General features: G+C 36.9%; 1 protein-coding gene across 5 annotated transcripts in view; it reads right to left on the bottom strand.

The window, feature by feature from the left end:
- The window catches only part of LOC115211845 (SPRY domain-containing SOCS box protein 3), a 28542-nt gene extending 17704 nt beyond the window's left edge, over positions 1-10838 (bottom strand). For 2 of the 5 annotated variants that reach the window (XM_036503255.1, XM_036503258.1), the window contains exons 1-2: positions 9551-9635; positions 7152-7223 (exon numbers count right to left, since the gene is read on the bottom strand). The gene's annotated coding sequence lies outside the window, so the exon portion shown is untranslated. Of the gene's footprint in view, positions 1-7151; positions 7224-9550; positions 9636-10575 lie in introns of those variants that run through there. The other 3 variants (XM_036503257.1, XM_029780565.2, XM_036503256.1) reach the window with 3 other exon arrangements.
- Positions 10839-17620: the final 6782 nt, after the last annotated feature.

Raw genomic sequence — 17620 nt, 5'->3', positions numbered from 1 at the left:
ATCTGACCACCACAATCCCCAGATCTCAATATTATTGAACATTTATGGTGTATTTTAGAAAAACAAGTAAGGAGTCGATATCCTCCACCATCATCACTACAAGAACTGGAGACTGTTTTAGCCGAAGAATGGACAAAAATTCCTTTGGAAACAATTCAAACTTTGTAAAATTCAAGCTGTAATTACTGCCAAAAGCGATCCTACTCCATATTAAAATAAATTTGTTTGAAATTTTAAGGTGTTTCCATTATTTTGTCCAACCCTTATAAGTATAATCATCAGCTTTAGCATATTTACCATTTCCATGCTTGCATGGGTTAAACTAAGTTTGCTGAGGCAGATTTTCTACATCCAGATGTCCTTCCTGTCACCAACCCACACCTGTTTCCAACTAAGGTTACATGTCTCCATGGCCAGACATGTTTTTGCAGAATATCAGAAATGAATGACACTGCTTGTATAACAGTGACACTCATTTACGACTATCACACAATGGCAAAACAAGGCGACACAAACATACATGTACTTAACTATAAATACTGGCTAAACTTAATTCATATTCTTTTACTCGTTTATTCTTTCACTTGTTTCAGTCATTTGACTGCAGCCATGCTGGAGCACCACCTTTAGTCAAGCAAATCGACCACAGGGCTTATTCTTTGTAAGCCTAGTACTTATTCTATTGGTCTCTTTTGCCGAACCATTAAGTTATGGGGACGTAAACACACCAGCATCAGTTGTCAAGTGGTGTTGTGGAGACACACACACACACACACATACCGCCCCACACACATATGTATGACAGGCTTCTTTCAGTTTCCATCTACCAAATCTACTCACAAGGCTTTGGTCAGGCCAAGGTTATAGTAGAAGATGCTTGCCCAAGGTGGCATGCAGTGGGACTGAACCCAGAACCATGTGGTTGGGAAGCAAGCTACTTACCACACAGCCATTCTTTCAAACCTTATGTAAATGAAATTGTGCAAATTCCCCATAAGAAATAAGTAAATTTCAAATTATCGTTATCCAGATCACAAAAGCAAAATTTAAAGGAAGTAATAGCAGTTTTCTATAGTTTATCAACACAAGAAATTAACAAATAACACTTACTGCCCAGGAACAAAAATGGTGTTGGATTGACAGTATTGTTAGAGCACTGGACAAACTACCTCTTGTTATTTTTAACAGCTCTTTATATTTTGGTTTTCAATACAGCCAAGATCAACTTCGTGTTTCACCCTTCCGGGATTGATAAAATAGAGTCAAGTATTGGAGTTGATATAATTATCTATATCACTCCCACAAATTTGAGGTCTTCTACTTAAGACAGGAAATACCATTGAAGTGGATAGACTGGCAGAATTGTAAGAGCTTTGGACAAAAAAAGTCATGCAGTATTTGTTCTGACATTTTCAGTAGAAGATACTTGTTCAAATGTTGCCAAAGTTAACTTTGCCTCTTATCCTTCAGGAGTTGATAAATTAAAGTATCAGTCAAGAACTTGAGTCAATAAAATCAATTATACCTCTTCTCCCAAATTTCAAGCTTTGTGTTTTATTTTAGAAACAATTATTATTATTGTTGGTGGTGTTCTGGTGGCTTGGTAGAATGGTGGGTTAATATAAAACAGTGATTACTTATGTGGGACCTTTTTGGTTTGAACGGCAGTTTTTTCTAGCGGTGTCATATGAAACTGTCACCCATAATTATGACCCTAGTATCGATCTATTGCATTTCAATCTATTTTAGGGTTAGGGTTAGGGTTAAGGGTGGGGGAAAGGGTATCCTTTTTCTTCACAAATGTAAATAAACCCAATCTGTTTCTTAAACGAGGGACATATTCATACGGCACAGAATGTTGTTTACCTCAATAGATGTGAGTCATTGGTTGAAATTGCAGAAATTGAAGAAAAAAAACAACAAATATCTTACAAATTATAGAATTTTCTCAATAAAGCCAAGAGAAAAATATGTTTTATAAACACATTCTACCAGTATACGAAGTTTAAAATTTTTTAGTTACCTAGAAATTATGTTAAAAACTGCTGTTCAAACTGAAAAGATCCCTTATGTGTCTTTATAATAATAATAATAATAATAATAATAATTGTGTACAGTGCTCAGGTGCACTACAACTCATCTAAAGTGTATATATAATCAGGTGAAGTTTCGGCGGATTTCGGAAAGCATGAGGGCCTTAAAAGATGCAGTGTCATGGCAGTCAACAACTGACGCAGGCAGTTTATTCCATGCTTCAGCAACTCTGAGCGTGAAAAAATGTTTCCGAAAGTCATGGGAGCTGTATTGTTTTCTGACTTTGTAGGCATGTCCACGTGTGTTAGACACATGGAGATGGCAAACCCTGCCAGAGTCCACCTTCATTCTTATCTTTCTATATTCAGTTAAATAAGTGGCTGTTAAATACTATTATTAGTCAAAATTAAACCCACCACAAAATATATGACATTGTATGTGGCTTTCTGCTTTATCAGCCAAATAAACTACAGGAATATTTTTCTTTTACTGGCAAATAAAACTGGTGAAAACCAGTGCATGACTAAAACATTACTTATTGCATGAGGGTCACTAGAAATCTACCACATCTGGCATAACACTACTTATCACTTCTAGTAAGTAAATACAATGAGTTGTTGAAATATGGATGTATAATCAATTATCTACCTGGAAGTTCCTTGATATTGTTACTTGCTAAGCCTTCTTTGTTGTCATTTTTACATCTACTTTCTCCATGCTAGTTTAAGTAGTTTAAGTACAAAAGATATTTGATGAAGCAGATGGAAGAGACAGGGTTTGGAGAAGAAGGGGTGAACATTATGCCAATGGCCATATCGTGGAGGGAGACTCATGGGGAAGTTAGAACATCATGGTATGGGGCAGGATTGCACTCAACCAGAAACTTGAACCAGCGGTCTTCCAAAACATCGACCAAGGCTGGGGTGTGAAATTTTTTTTTTCCACGAGAGTTCTGGACCCCATTTATGAACTCATTTGCATACAGCCAATCAGAGCTCAATTATCAAACAAGTTTCCAACTCGTCACGAAAATATTCTGGTTGAGTTCAGTGGAAAATGTGTGTAATAGCAAAATCGAACTGTTCTAAATAGGTTAATAGGGGTGACAAATGTGAAATTTGGTGTATAAAGCGAATGGAAAGCTGCCCATCAATGATGCCATAAGTGTTGCCAATTTGTGTAATTTACTAGAAAATGTAAATGAGTGCAGTTTCCTAATTTTTTGACTGATTTTGTTCATTCCTAATTTAAAATGTTGGTACTGATTGGAAACATTGTAATCAATATGGTGTTGTGTCGTATTGCGCCCTCCTTACATATATCAATGGGTACATGCAGTATCACTAATCTCAGTCTGAGCATAGGTACCTAATGTTAGCTCCATACAGAGATGGTGCTCAATTGATCTATGAGGATGATGGGTGGGAGCGGGGTATGTGGTGATTATGTGAGACCTGCTATGCTGTACTCACAGAGTGGCATACACAATTCTATGCCTGAGCGGTTGTACTCTAGCAGTACAGAGTAGTGGATTTTCAAGGTGAGCTCTGATTGGCTGTATGCAAATAAGTTCATTAATCTCGTGGGAAAAAAATTTTGCAGCCGGGGCAATGGAGTAACCGCTGCTCACTACATCGACCAAGTGTTGAGGCTTCACATTGTGTCATACTTTGCCCATCATCGGAATCACGTGTTCCAACATGACAACGCCTGTGCCCATACTGCCAGGTTGACAACAGACTTCCTCCAACAACACAACATCCAGACTCTGCCATAGCCTGCCCTAAGTCCAGACTTGAATCCCATAGAGCACTTGTGGGATGAAGTCCAAAGAAGGCTAAATTGCATCTGTCCAAGGCCAACAACTGTAGCACAACTCACTGTAAGTTTTAACAGAGTATGGGCTGCTATCCCCATGGCCTTCATCAATCATTTGGTGCATTCAGTATACAGAAGATGCCTGGTGTTAATCAATGCTAACGGTGGTCACACAAAATATTGAGTTCATCTCTTTTGATCCAGGACACTCCGTCATCATGTGACACCATGTGATGTCAAAAATGTTTCAGGAAATGGCTTTTTATCATTAGGAAAGAACAGTTTCTTAATTAGCACTCTTCAATCAATGCTATGGCATCTTTTAATAAACCAATTTCTATTTAGTATGTAAGCAACGTTTCTTTTTGGTTCAGTTTACATACATGTATATGATAGGTTTCAACAGAGTTCCTTATTTCTTTATTGCCCACGAGGGGCTAAACATAGAGGGGACAAACAAGGACAGACAATGGGACTGAGTCAATTACAACGACCTCAGTGCGTAACTGGTACTTAATTTATGACCCCAAAAGGATGAAAGGCAAAGTCAACTTCGGTGGAATTTGATCTCAGAACGTAACAGCACACGAAATACCACCAAGCATTTCACCCGGCATGCTAACGTTTCTGCCAGCTCACCACCTTAGGCTTCAAAAGAGTTTCTGTCAGCCAAATTCACCCATAAGCATTGGTCATCCTAGGGCTATAGTAGAAGACACTTACCCAAGGTATTGTACAGTGGAAATGGGCCCAAAATTACATGGTTGCAAAGTGAGGCCCTGAATAGGTTTCTCATCAAATGGTTCTAATATGCAGTAGCATTATAAATGACAAGTTTTTTTTTAATAAAGTGTTATTTTATTGAGAGAGAGGTATGATTGCATGACTAAGAAACTTGATTTCTAACCATGTGAGCTTAGGTTTAGTCCTATGGTGTGACACTTGTACAAGCATCTTCTGTTAGAGCCCCAGGTCTTATGAGTGAATTTGATAGACAGAAGCTGAAAGTCCAACTCATGCCAGCATGGAAAGTTGACATTATGTATGTGCTTGTGTGTGTGTGTGTTTTGAGTGGGTGTGTTATGCAAGCACCCACCTTGATTTGACACCATGTGACAGTTATAAGTGAATATCACCATCATACAAGTGATGTTTGATTCAAACCAGCAAGAAATATGTCTGGCCATAGGGATAGTTAATAATAGCCATTCCTCAGGACAATACTGTAGTGTCATTGATATTTACATTTGATCTTCTATTCAAGTGAATACAGAAATAAAGAGATTTGTTTGGAATTCTCAGCTGAAATCAATTGTTTGACGAAACCTGGGAAACACTGTGTCCTTTATTAGTTCATTTGTATAACATCCATTTTCCAATGCTAGAATGGGTTGGAGAGGAACTTATTTGACACTGGATTTTGTGGTTGGATGCTCTTCTTGTTGCCAACACTTGCTTGTTCCTTCTTCCACAGGTCTTAGAAAGTGCAGCGCATCTGGTATAAAGTCAACAAGGAATGAAAACATCATATCACTGTTTAATTCAAGCAATAACATTTTTCCCTGTTTTTCCAATGTTTCATCAGTGTACGTTCAGAACTGCATCACCAAATATCTATTCCCCTTTCAAGACTATATGGTGTGAGGGAAATTCGGCTACTATTCATAAACACAAACACTCACATAAACAATACAACAGGCCTGTTGTATAAGTGTGTGTGTGTTTACTCACAAAACCAAGTGTACCAATTGTTATTGGTATAGATGCCAATTTATAATCTGGATATAGAAATAGTAGTGAGAGATTTCAAAGCAGTTGTCCATAGTTATCTTCTTTCTCTTTAATTTTCAAAGAAATATTCACATTAGCAGGACAACTGACCTCTGTGATGGTTCCTACTTATTCTTGTCTGTCCCAAACAACAATGTTTTGATGGAAATGTTCCACCAGCATTCCTTGTGTTGATATTTGTCAATATATTAAATAACAGAGGAATTCTCTATATTTATTCCAGAACAGTCTTTTTTCTGAATGACATTGTATTGTGCCTAAAGTGTGCCTAAGCCAGCTGGAGGAGATGTTCTCCTAGGGCTACAAGCTACAGTAACACCCATCCTTAGTGGTTAGCCATATTGAGATGGCAAATATACCTCACATTGTATATTGTTTTTGTGACCAGGTAGTATCTTGAAGACATATTTGGGCAGCTGCTTATCATGTGTGATGTCTTCCACAGACATAGAACATAATCTACATTTTCAATTGCATTTTGGAGCTCCAAGGGTTTTACTGTTTCTTCTGTTGATTGGGTATTTAGTAGCAATCTCCTGTTCTTGGATTACTTCTTTGAAGTGTGATGCAGCGGTCATGAATCCAAGAGAAGCTTTGCTTCATGTCAATGTAACTATCTTCTTTAAGTCTTCAGGAAGTGTCCTTCAAATGTATTTCAATCAATCAAATCAATACCAGTAGTTGACTGATATTTTAATCTTATCAAAGCTAAGGAGGATGAAAGATGAAGACGACCTTAGTGAGATTTGAACTCAGAATATAAAGGTCTGGAACCAAATGATGTAAAGTAGTTTGTCTGACACTTTAACAATTCTGTCAATCCGCTATTTGAGAATTTCTTTGTTATCAGTTAGTCAGAAGGACAGAGCATATGATCCATTTTAGGGTCTATGAAACTGGTGGGAGGAAGAAAGGAAGGTATCCTCAAGTTGGAAACCTCACCTAATTGCTTGCAACAGAATGGGCTCTGCTAAAGGTACCCAAAAGCCAGGTGATGGTAGTAAACAAGGCAATGAAATAACAAGTCTATTGTGTAATGTTTGACTTTACCTATCTTTATATATAAAAGTAAGGTTGTGTGTCTGTCTACTCCGATTTAGATTCCTAACTACTCCCACATTTTGCGGTGCAGTTATAACCAAAACCGGCTATCTTATAGTCGTGATTCATATCGAGCCCTTCTGGGTATTAGCGCGCGTCTACGATGAGTCTACGATTTTAAAAATAATTTACCATCATTTTTTCCATTTTAATGCATTTTTTTAAAGGGAAGTAACTCTCTAAAAATGTCTACGATGAGTCAACGATTTAAAAAAAAATTTACCATCATATTTTTTCCATTTTTAATGCATTTTTTTGCTATTTTTTGGCTATAACTCTCTAAAAATGCTTTATAGTTATTTCCCTTACAAACCTGAGCAACGCCAGGCGATACTGCTAGTTTCTGATAAAATACTATTATAAATTATATTTTATAACCAACTGATTAAAGTAGAGTTCACACTTACTTGTTATTTACAATTTCATGATTTTGTATACAAGAAGAAATGCATGTGTTGAAATTAAAGACAGATGTCTTTCTGAAGAAACAGTAAAATAAAAAGAAAATATGCAATATTAGTCAACAGATTCATGCATTATTTATTGGTTGTTAATTGATTATCAGTGCTTATTTTTATGATTTAGATATTCAGGCCAAGCATAGTTCATTAAATGATCTCATCCTATTTCTGAATTATTAATAATCGCCAAAAATTCCAGACAGCATATACAAGAAATTGTTCAGAAAATTTATTTGAACTCATCAAATAATATTCTAATGCTGCTGCAGATCAGGATGAGGATTATACTAAAAATTTCAACTTGCCACTTAGTTATTAATCTGTAAAATTAAAAAATTCACAGGAGTGGCTCTGTGGTAAGTAGCTTGCCTACCAACCACATGGTTCCGGGTTCAGTCCCACTGCGTGGCACCTTGGGCAAGTGTCTTCTACTATAGCCTCGGGCCGATCAAAGCCTTGTGAGTGGATTTGGTAGACGGAAACTGAAAGAAGCCCATCATAGATATGTATATATATATATATGTGCGTGTATGTTTGTGTGTCTGTGTTTGTCCCTTAGCATTGCTTGAGTAAAAGAGTATACCGCACATCCTTAATTTAAGTACGTCCTTAATTTTATTAGATAAATATATTAACAATTAACCTTAAAGCTTTCTTGAATTGTGTTGTTATTTAGCCCCAGGTTATCCCTGATTGAGTACATCTATAATAAATGGTATTCCAGCCTTGGCCATCCCATCTTCTTTTAACATTTTTCACTGTTTTTCCAATATTTCATCAGTGTGCATTCAGAACTGCATCATCAAATATCTGTTCCCCTTTCAAGACTATATGGTGTGAGGGAAATTCGGCTTCTATTCCTAGCTAGTCAAATTATTGTGTAAAAGTGCACTCATTTTCTGTCTTATCTTATTATTTTTAATAGGTGGAGACATGGCTGTGATATGCACAAGCGTAACTGGGATAGGCTTAAGCTTGACTGTGTAGTTAAAAAGCTTGCTTTCCAACCATCTGGTCTCAGGTTTAGTCCCACTGCATGACACTTTGGACAAGTGTCTTCTACTATAGCCTAGAGCTGTCTAAAATCTGGTAAGTAGATTTCAATTTCTGTCTACCATATCCACTTACCAGACAAGCTGTCTCAACAAATTCCATCTGATATATGCAAGCATGGAAAAGTGATGATGATAATGATGATGACAATGACGAGGAGGAGGATTCCTTGAAGCTTGTTATATATGTTTCCTTGTATGTCTGTAAGGTCTTAATGTTTTATAATCCATTATATCATCAAAGAGTCAGTGGAAAGGCTCTTCATGTTATTCAAAATGAGTTTACATTAGTGGAATTCTGTTGCTTACTTCATTCTCACAACAACATTCTATCGCTGTACTAACAGCTAATGAAACACTTGTTAATCATAGAGAAGTAAAGAGACATTCTACATGGCTCCTCTACTTTATAAACTGAAAGCTCCACAGGAAAAGAGAAAGAGGTCATGCGTTACATCTCAGGGTTTGGGGAGGCATATATATATATTTCTTTACTACCCACAAGGGCTAAACACAGAGGGGACAAACAAGGACAGACAAATGGATTAAGTCGATTACATCGATCCCAGTGCATAACTGGTACTTAATTTATCGACCCTGAAAGGATGAAAGGCAAAGTCGACCTCGACGGAATTTGAACTCAGAACATAATGGCAGACGAAATATGGCTACGCATTTCGCCCGGCATGCTAATGTTTCTGCCAACACGCCGAGGAGGAATATATATAGGCACCATTCCTGTACCGAGTTGGATTCAGTTCATAATACTTTGCTACCCTACGAATGTATAAACCTTTTGTCAATGTAAGAAATAAGTCATACATAGCTTTTGTTCTTTATGGGTAAACTATATACCTCCATATGGGTAGCTGTTTACAGTATGGTGGATTGAGTAAATTTTGTGTTGTCTTTTCTAGTGTCAATTACAAATCTTAACATTGCCATTAAATGAATTGCTGGTGTTATACATAAATTTAAGATATAGAATCAAGTGGCTTTTGAACTTAAAGAACTTAACTAAACCCATACTTGCTTTTGTAACGTTATTATTTCTCGATACAAAGTATAGCACGGGTATCATTCTCACGAACGAGTTCAATTGAAATTCGTTGAAACCACTAAGTTTATTTCACATATATATAGGTGGTGGGTGAGGTTTTCTGGCATTCTTGTTCCCCTCTCTTATAAATGGATTGCTATCAGTATTATGAAGGACTATCTATTTCAACTAAACAAAACACAACTAATACTAATGACATCGGCTCTGTTAGTCCTAAAAAATCAAAATCATACCAAAACCGACAAAATCTTTTCTCGGCAATAGCTTTAAAATGTGTAGGAGTCTCTAATGACTTTAATCTCTCAAAAACAAACAAAAATGAACTAAAAATTGAAAGATGACGTAATAAGATGATAAGGGGAAATAATTCATGTGACTTATTTTCCTTGCATTTCATAAGCTTCTTATCTACTTCCTTAGTTACTGCTCTGGGACCTAAACAGTTTTCCTTAGCGACCATCTTTGTATGGTTCGAATTTTTTATCTGGTGACTATTTCACCTCAAGTATTAATCTTGAGAAGTAAGGGACTGTCGAAAAAACACGACGTGTTTGGTGGGGTTGATATTTCGGTATTCATGAAGAAGATATTTTTTTGAATTCGTTGGAAATGTTTTCTGAACATAATCATTTATGTTGATAATATTGTAGTTTACATTCGAAAATAAACAAAATGAAAGTTAATTTAAATGAGGAAAGGATATAAGTAATATTTAATACCAACATTTTGTTAGCAGTGTAGCAGGTACTGCGGAGCTCTTTATGAGTGGGAGGGCTATTAAAATAAAATTAATGTTAGCATGCAGTGAAGACGGTTAAAACATTTTATAACATCTATGGTTTTTAAATTTGCTAATTTAAATGTTAATTAACATTGAAAGATGAATCGACCTTAGTCACAGGCACGTTTAAGTGAAAAGTAAAGGTCAAAGAAAGCTTTAATGCTAATTAATGTATCCAGCGATTGATAGTGTGCTTCAGTATTATGTTTTACTGAAAAATTGGGGGCTCCACGGTCTGTAGTTGGAAGCGTTCGGTTATGGGTCCCTCGATTAAAGCTCATCAGATGCTAAACAATTAGACTGTTTTGTCTTATATTGTATTAGAAGCAAATAAAATAAAGGAAGTTACGAGAAAGAAAATCGAAAAAATTTTCACTTAACTGACCATTAACGCGTTGGCGTACGTAATCGGTTTGTATGTCTAAGACCATGAAGCTTTTTTTTTTTATTTGTTTAGGAACATAAACTACAACATACCTTTATGAGATTTGAGCTGAGAATTACCATTACATATAACGGTGACGGCCTGATAATCGAAAATGGTAGTACATGGGTCTATTTGTCACCGTTGCTGTCGTCATCGCTCTTTGAAGACGATTGCTCGTGAATTTTTTAACTTGTATGACATTTTAAACATGAAGTTTTCTTTAGTTTAACTTTAACAGCTATGATCTTTGTAGATCATAGTTAAATTAAGAAATGCCTTTGTGACAGTATTAAAATGGATCTGGAATGTTGATCGTCGATAATGTTTTCAAAAACAGATAAGAAACCAAGGAAACTAATAATGGTCTGCGCCGGCCAAGATTCCACATTATGAAAATTCCCCATTTTAAAGTTGTTTCGTTTTTTGTTTTTACATAAATGTTTTCGTGCTAGCACCAATGCAATTTTTTAAAATTCGTATTTGTGATTATATTAACAGGTATACATAACAGATGTAAGTTTTTAGGAAAAGGTTAAGCTGTAACCCTTATCAACAGCTGGAAGAGGTTTAAGGTACATTGTTAAACAATTGGAAAACAGGGAACACCAAAACAGGTCCACTACCTTAAATATTCAGATCAGAGATATGTAGCATTTTATATGTGAGAAGTAGGATGATTTCAGTTGATCAAATTGACCCAATATTTGGCAGCATTCTACTTGTAAGTGTCTTGTTTGTCTCAATGATCTGTACTTTATTACTCATAGTGATTGTATTCTTTTTCTGACTTGTGATCAACTAACCAATAAGATTTTATACACACACATACACGTATCTGCTATCTGTCACATAGCTTCCATCTACCAAATTTCATTGACAATAAGTTGGTCGACCAAGAGCTGTGTGAGTGAATTCAGTCACAAAAAGATAAGAGGTATGAGAGGATACAAGTAGTTGATAAATTTTAGATGCAGAACATGCATTTCAATTTATACTTTTACATTCCAATTTAGTTCAAGTGCCATCACCATTGCCTTCACTGTCACCATTGTTGCCACTATCACCATCTTCATTGTCATCATCGGCGTCATTATCATCATCATCATCATCGTTTAACATCCATTTTCCATGCTGGCATGGGATGGGTGGTTTGACAGGAGCTGGCAAGCCAGAGAGCTGCACCTGGCTCTTATTGTCTGCTTGTTTTGGCAATGGTTTCTATAACTGGATGCCCTTCCTAGTGCTGGCTACTACTGTACAGAGTGTAACTGGCTGCCTTTTATGAGGCACCAGCATCAGTGTTTTATGTGTAGTGATCCTATAATGGTGCGCGCGCGCGCACCGTCCATTTTCTATTTCGCGCGTGCGAGTGTTGGTGCCTTCACTAAGGCACAGAAAGGAAGGGCCCTCTCGCGCATGCGCGAACCACCGGAAGCACGACCCTTTTGCCTACGTGGTAGTTAGCCAAGGCAAGGGGGTCGTAGAACGTTTGACCACTAGCAGCAGTCAGCGGGGATTTGAGACATGGCTATTGAAGGCGACGGTCACGCATATTTTCTCTCCGTCCGGACTAGATTCTAGCAGCACCATACCAAAAGGCCTTTAACCAAATTGTTGCAGACCTCATCTTCTTCCATCCGGATGCCATCTTTAACCCATTCTGTTTTTAGCGGCTGAACATTGTAAATATTACAATCGATTAACTTTCAGCCTTGCGCGCCCAGAACCAAGGACATCAGATAACCACTTATTGTTACTGTTACCACATTAGAGAATAAAGTAGTATATATATCTTTTACGTCTGCGTCTTGTTGTTTCTGACTGGTAGAATTCTGGATTATTAAAGCAACGGCTAGTGATTGCTTTCTTGTACCCCGAAAGTACAAGAGAAGATACACACACTAAGTTCGTTACATATGCGTAGCACCATTACAGGTGCTTCATATGTGGCACCAGCATGGGTGCTTTTTACATGACACCAGTATTATTTTTAAGTACTGATTTTTGAAATTATAATTATTAAAACTAATTATAATATTGGATTGATTGTTTAAAAATATATTTAATTTGAATTTGCAACAACAATGATTTCATACAAAATAAGTCATAGTTTATCCAGTTGATATAATAATAAGAAACCAAGAATTCATTTTTTAAGAATTTTCCTCCTGGAAATAAATTCCAATAATTATCTGTTGTGAAAATGACTGACATGAAGTATTTGAAATTGCAAGGAAGTGCAATTGGATGAACCATTAGAGTGAAGTGTGTGTCTGAAATGATGATTGTGTACTTTCCCACAACTATAGTAAAAGCTTAAATAGAAGCTTATAGCATACTCTTTTACTCTTTCTCTCTTTTACTTGTTTCAGTCATTTGACTGCGGCCATGCAGGAGCACCGCCTTTAGTCAAGCAAATTGACCCCGGGACTTATTTTTTTGTAAGCCCAGTACTTATTCTATCGGTCTCTTTTGCCGAACCGCTAAGTGATGGGGACGTAAACACACCAGCATCGGTTGTCAATCAATGCTAGGGGGACAAACACAGACACACAAACACACACATACATATATATATATATATATATATATATATATATATATATATATATATATATATATATAAATAATAAATATTATGGAATAAATCCAAATTTACAGGGAAAAAATCAGATTTAGGATTAAATCCAATTTTATAGTAAAATATTATAAAATATTATTAGAGACAAAACCACTATTTTGCAAAACAAACAAGGAAAGACTTAATCAATACATAAAATTTTAATAAATAGTCAAAAAAACCGCCACTACAATTGTTTCTTGTCTTGATCGACAATCTTCAGGTGGACTTCCAATCTAAAATATCAATATTTTAAAATATAAAAATAATAATTTTAAAATAATTAAAGTATGAATGAAAAAATATAAATATATAATCCATATATAACCTATATATAATCCATATATAATCAATATATAAACAATATATAAACTAAAATAAACCTATCAACAATTAAATATAAAATATAAAATATAAAACAAAACAAAAAAATAATAATAATATAATAATAAACTATATATACACCCATACACATATACCTAATTATATATAACCATATCTAACTACATACACTAAATCACACCCCTATATATATATCCCTATACATACACATAAAAACGTCTAGGCAACTATAAATAAAATAGCTAAATACTTCAACACAATACTTATTCATACTCCCACACACACACACATACAACCCACATTCACGCTCTAGAAAACGGACATCACTTAAAATTATGAACGGAGAAATGGAATAAATGGAATTAAAAATTATATTCACTTGGTAAAACGAACACTACTTAAAAATTATGAATGAAACAATGCAATAAAACAACAGACATCGCAAATAGACACAAATTACTACGAATTCCTTAACAAACCTACCATGATAAACCAAAACTCATAAAAACATATAATGATAAAATCTCCCTTTACTAAACTCTATAACATACCTATATAGCAATCCCCCTAACCTAAACATTCACACACAAATACACACACGTAAACCACACACCCACGACATATACAAATACCCACACCACTTACACATACCTATACATACATATAAACCTCAACATATACTCCAAAAACCCACTCAACCCCACACAGACAAATAAACACAAAAATTATGAATGGATTCTTTTATAAAACTACCATGATAAGCTAAAACTCACAAAACATAAATGATAAAACCTCCCTTTACTAAACACTATAACATACTTATATAGCAATCCCTTTAACCTATACATTCACACACAAATACACACACGTAAACCACACACCCATAACAAATACAAACACCCACCCCACTCACACACACCCACAAGTACATATAAGCCTCAACATATACACCAAACAAAATTATATATATATATATATATATATATATATACAACAGGCTTCTTTCAGTTTCCATCTACCAAATCCACTCACAAGGCATTGGTCAGCCCAGGGCTATAGCAAAAGACACTTGCCCAAGATGCCACGCAGTGGGACTGAACCCGGAACATCTGAGAAATTGTTGCGTATATGTGTGTAGGAGAGACTGAACAAATTTATGGCATGCAGATGGTAGAATGGGAAGGTGTGATTCACAAGTCCAGTGGTTCACACTTCTATGTCCCCAGTTGTTGAAGATCACACTAGACACACTAATGTGCAATGGTTTATCTTATGGAATGCAAATTGGCTGCCATGGCTTGTGTTTTCTCTATGATCCAATCTGTTGCTGTATACTTGTAGATATTGTTAGTGGTGGCCACAACAGAACCAGACAAAGTGAGCTTGAGTGTAGTATGATAATTGCTCTTCCTCTGCACACATCTTCCATGGTGTTCATCTCACTGCAATAATTTGAGTAAATGAGGTCATTAACATTCCTGTTATTTATGTCAGCATGCACTTTCAGGGTTTCGTTCATTTAAAGGGGAGTGTTTTCAGGATGATATTATTCAAACCATAGTGTTGTATCGTTGCTGACTATGTAAGGTATTTGAACTCATTTTGGTGTGTTTGAATGGCCTTTTACCCCTTTTTTTTAACTGTATTCTACATGTGTACTGACCTAAAAGGGTTGGTGAAGAATAGCAGGCTTTAAAACTTTGCCTCAAAAAAACCATCTGGCCTAATGCCAGCATGAAAAAGTGATTGTGAAATTCTGATGACACACACACACACATGCGCATGCACACACACACAGGTATGTATATGTGTATCATCATCATCATCATCATCATCGTTTGATGACTGTTTTCCATGCTGGCATAGGTTGGACAGTCTCACAGGATCCAGTGAGCCGCAAACCTGTGTCTAGCTCAAGTGTCAGCTTTGGCATGGTTTCTACAACTAGATGCCCTTCTTAATGTCAACCACTTTACAGAGTGTACTGGGCTGCTTTATTCATGCCACCAGCACTAGTGAGGTTGCCATGTAAATTTGAAAGACCATAAAAAGAATATGGAAAAAAGAAAAAAAATACACAACTAAAAAGAAACCTGTGTCAGTGGAGTGCTAAGAGCACCATCCGAGCATGATCGCTGCCAGAGCAGCTGAGTGGCATTCATGCCAGTAGCACGTAAAAAGGCACCATTCAAACATGATCGTTACCAGCGCCGCCTTACTGGCACATGAAAAACATTTGAGCGAGGTCCTTGCCAGTGCTGCTGGACTGGCTCCTGTATAGGCGGCACGTAAAAGACACCATTTGAGCATGGCCGTTGCCAGTACTGCCTGACTGGCCCTCATGCCAGTGGCACATAAAAGCACCCTCTACACTCTCGGAGTGGTCGGCGTTAGGAAGGGCATCCAGCTGTAGAAACTCTGCCAGATCAGATTGGAGACTGGCGTAGCCATCTGGTTCGCCAGTCCTCAGTCAAATCGTCCAAACCATGCTAGCATGGAAAGTGGACATTAAACGATGATGATGATGTAAGATGGAAGTGTACTCCATGAGGTTCAATGCTTGAAAAGAACTCAGTCACCACGCCTCCTTGAGGCGCAACACTCAAAAGGAACTCAGCCACTTTGCTTCTGTGAGGCCCAACGTTCAAAGGTGCACTTAGCAAATATATATATTCTCTTTTAATTTTTTATTTGCTTCAGTCATTTGACTGTGGCCATGATGGAGCACTGGCTTTAAAAAGCTACATAGTCATCATCTAGCATCTGTTTTCCTTGCTGGCATGGATTAGACAGTTTGACTGGAACTGGTAAGCCATAGAGCTGTACAAGGCTCCAGTCTGATTTTGGATGCTTTTCCTAATACCAATCACTTCATGAATGTAGTGGGTACATTCTGTGTGTCACTGGCACCAATGCCTTTTACGTGCTCACCAGTAGGAGAGTGCAATTTGTTGGTATAGATTCATGATGCAAATGGAGAATGAGTTTTGAGTGAAGAAGTGATGTGAAGTGTCAGAAAAAAATGTCAGTAGCAGAGGAAGACTGATGAGGATGTTGTAAGAACTAATAAAGTCTGATGAGATAGAAGGCAAGTGATAATATACTGTGCATGCAGCATACCTGTCTCACCTATTCCAACATTATTGGGTATTGAAATGATGATTGTGTGTGTGTGTGTGTGCATGTATGTGTTTGTGTGTATATATGGGTGTGTATATGTGTATGTATGTGTATATGAATGTGTGTGAATATATATATATGTGTGTGTGTGTGTGTGCATGCACACATGTGCACACAGATTATCTTTTCCTTAAAATTGCATCTCATCATCATCGTTTACTGTCTACTTTTCCATGTTTGCATGGGTCAGATGGAATCTGTTGAAGCAGATTTTGTATGGCTTGATGCCCTTCCTGTTGCCAACCCTCACTTATTTTCAAGTGAAGGTAATATTTCATCATGGAAGATAGGAAATGACCAACATCGCTTATATGTCACTGATGCTCTTTTACAATCATCACATGATGTCAAGACAAGGGTACACACAAACACACACTCAGACATATACCATGGAGTTCTTTCAGTTTCTGTCTGTTTTGTCCCGTCATATGACTTTGGTTAGTCTATAGCTATAGTTGAAGACACTTGCCCAAGGTACTGTGCAGTGGAGCTGAACCCAAGACTGCATGTTTAGGAAAAGTGCTTCTTAACCACATAACCATGCCTGCACCCATATAATCATCATCATCACCATCTGTTTCTTTATTGCCCACAAGGGGCTAAACATAGAGGGGACAAACAAGGACAGACAAACGGATTAAGTCGATTACATCGACCCCAGTGTGTAACTGGTACTTAATTTATCAACCCCAAAAGGATGAAAGGCAAAGTCGACCTCGGCGGAATTTGAACTCAGAATGTAACGGCAGACGAAATACAGCTACGCATTTCACCCGGCATGCTAACAGTTCTGCCAGCTCGCCGCCTCATCATTGTCACCTTCATTATTCTTTAACATTTGCTTTCCATGCTGGCATGACTCAGGCGGTTTGACAGGAACTGATAAACCGGAGGGCTGCACCCAGTTCCAGTCTGATTTGGCATGGTTTCTATGGCTGGATGCTTTTCTTAAT

This window comes from Octopus sinensis, linkage group LG5, assembly GCF_006345805.1.
Source record: "Octopus sinensis linkage group LG5, ASM634580v1, whole genome shotgun sequence".
NCBI classification, from domain to species: domain Eukaryota; kingdom Metazoa; phylum Mollusca; class Cephalopoda; order Octopoda; family Octopodidae; genus Octopus; species Octopus sinensis.
The sequence above is the reverse complement of the archived record's forward strand: the minus strand, read 5'-3'. Positions and strand labels throughout refer to the sequence as shown.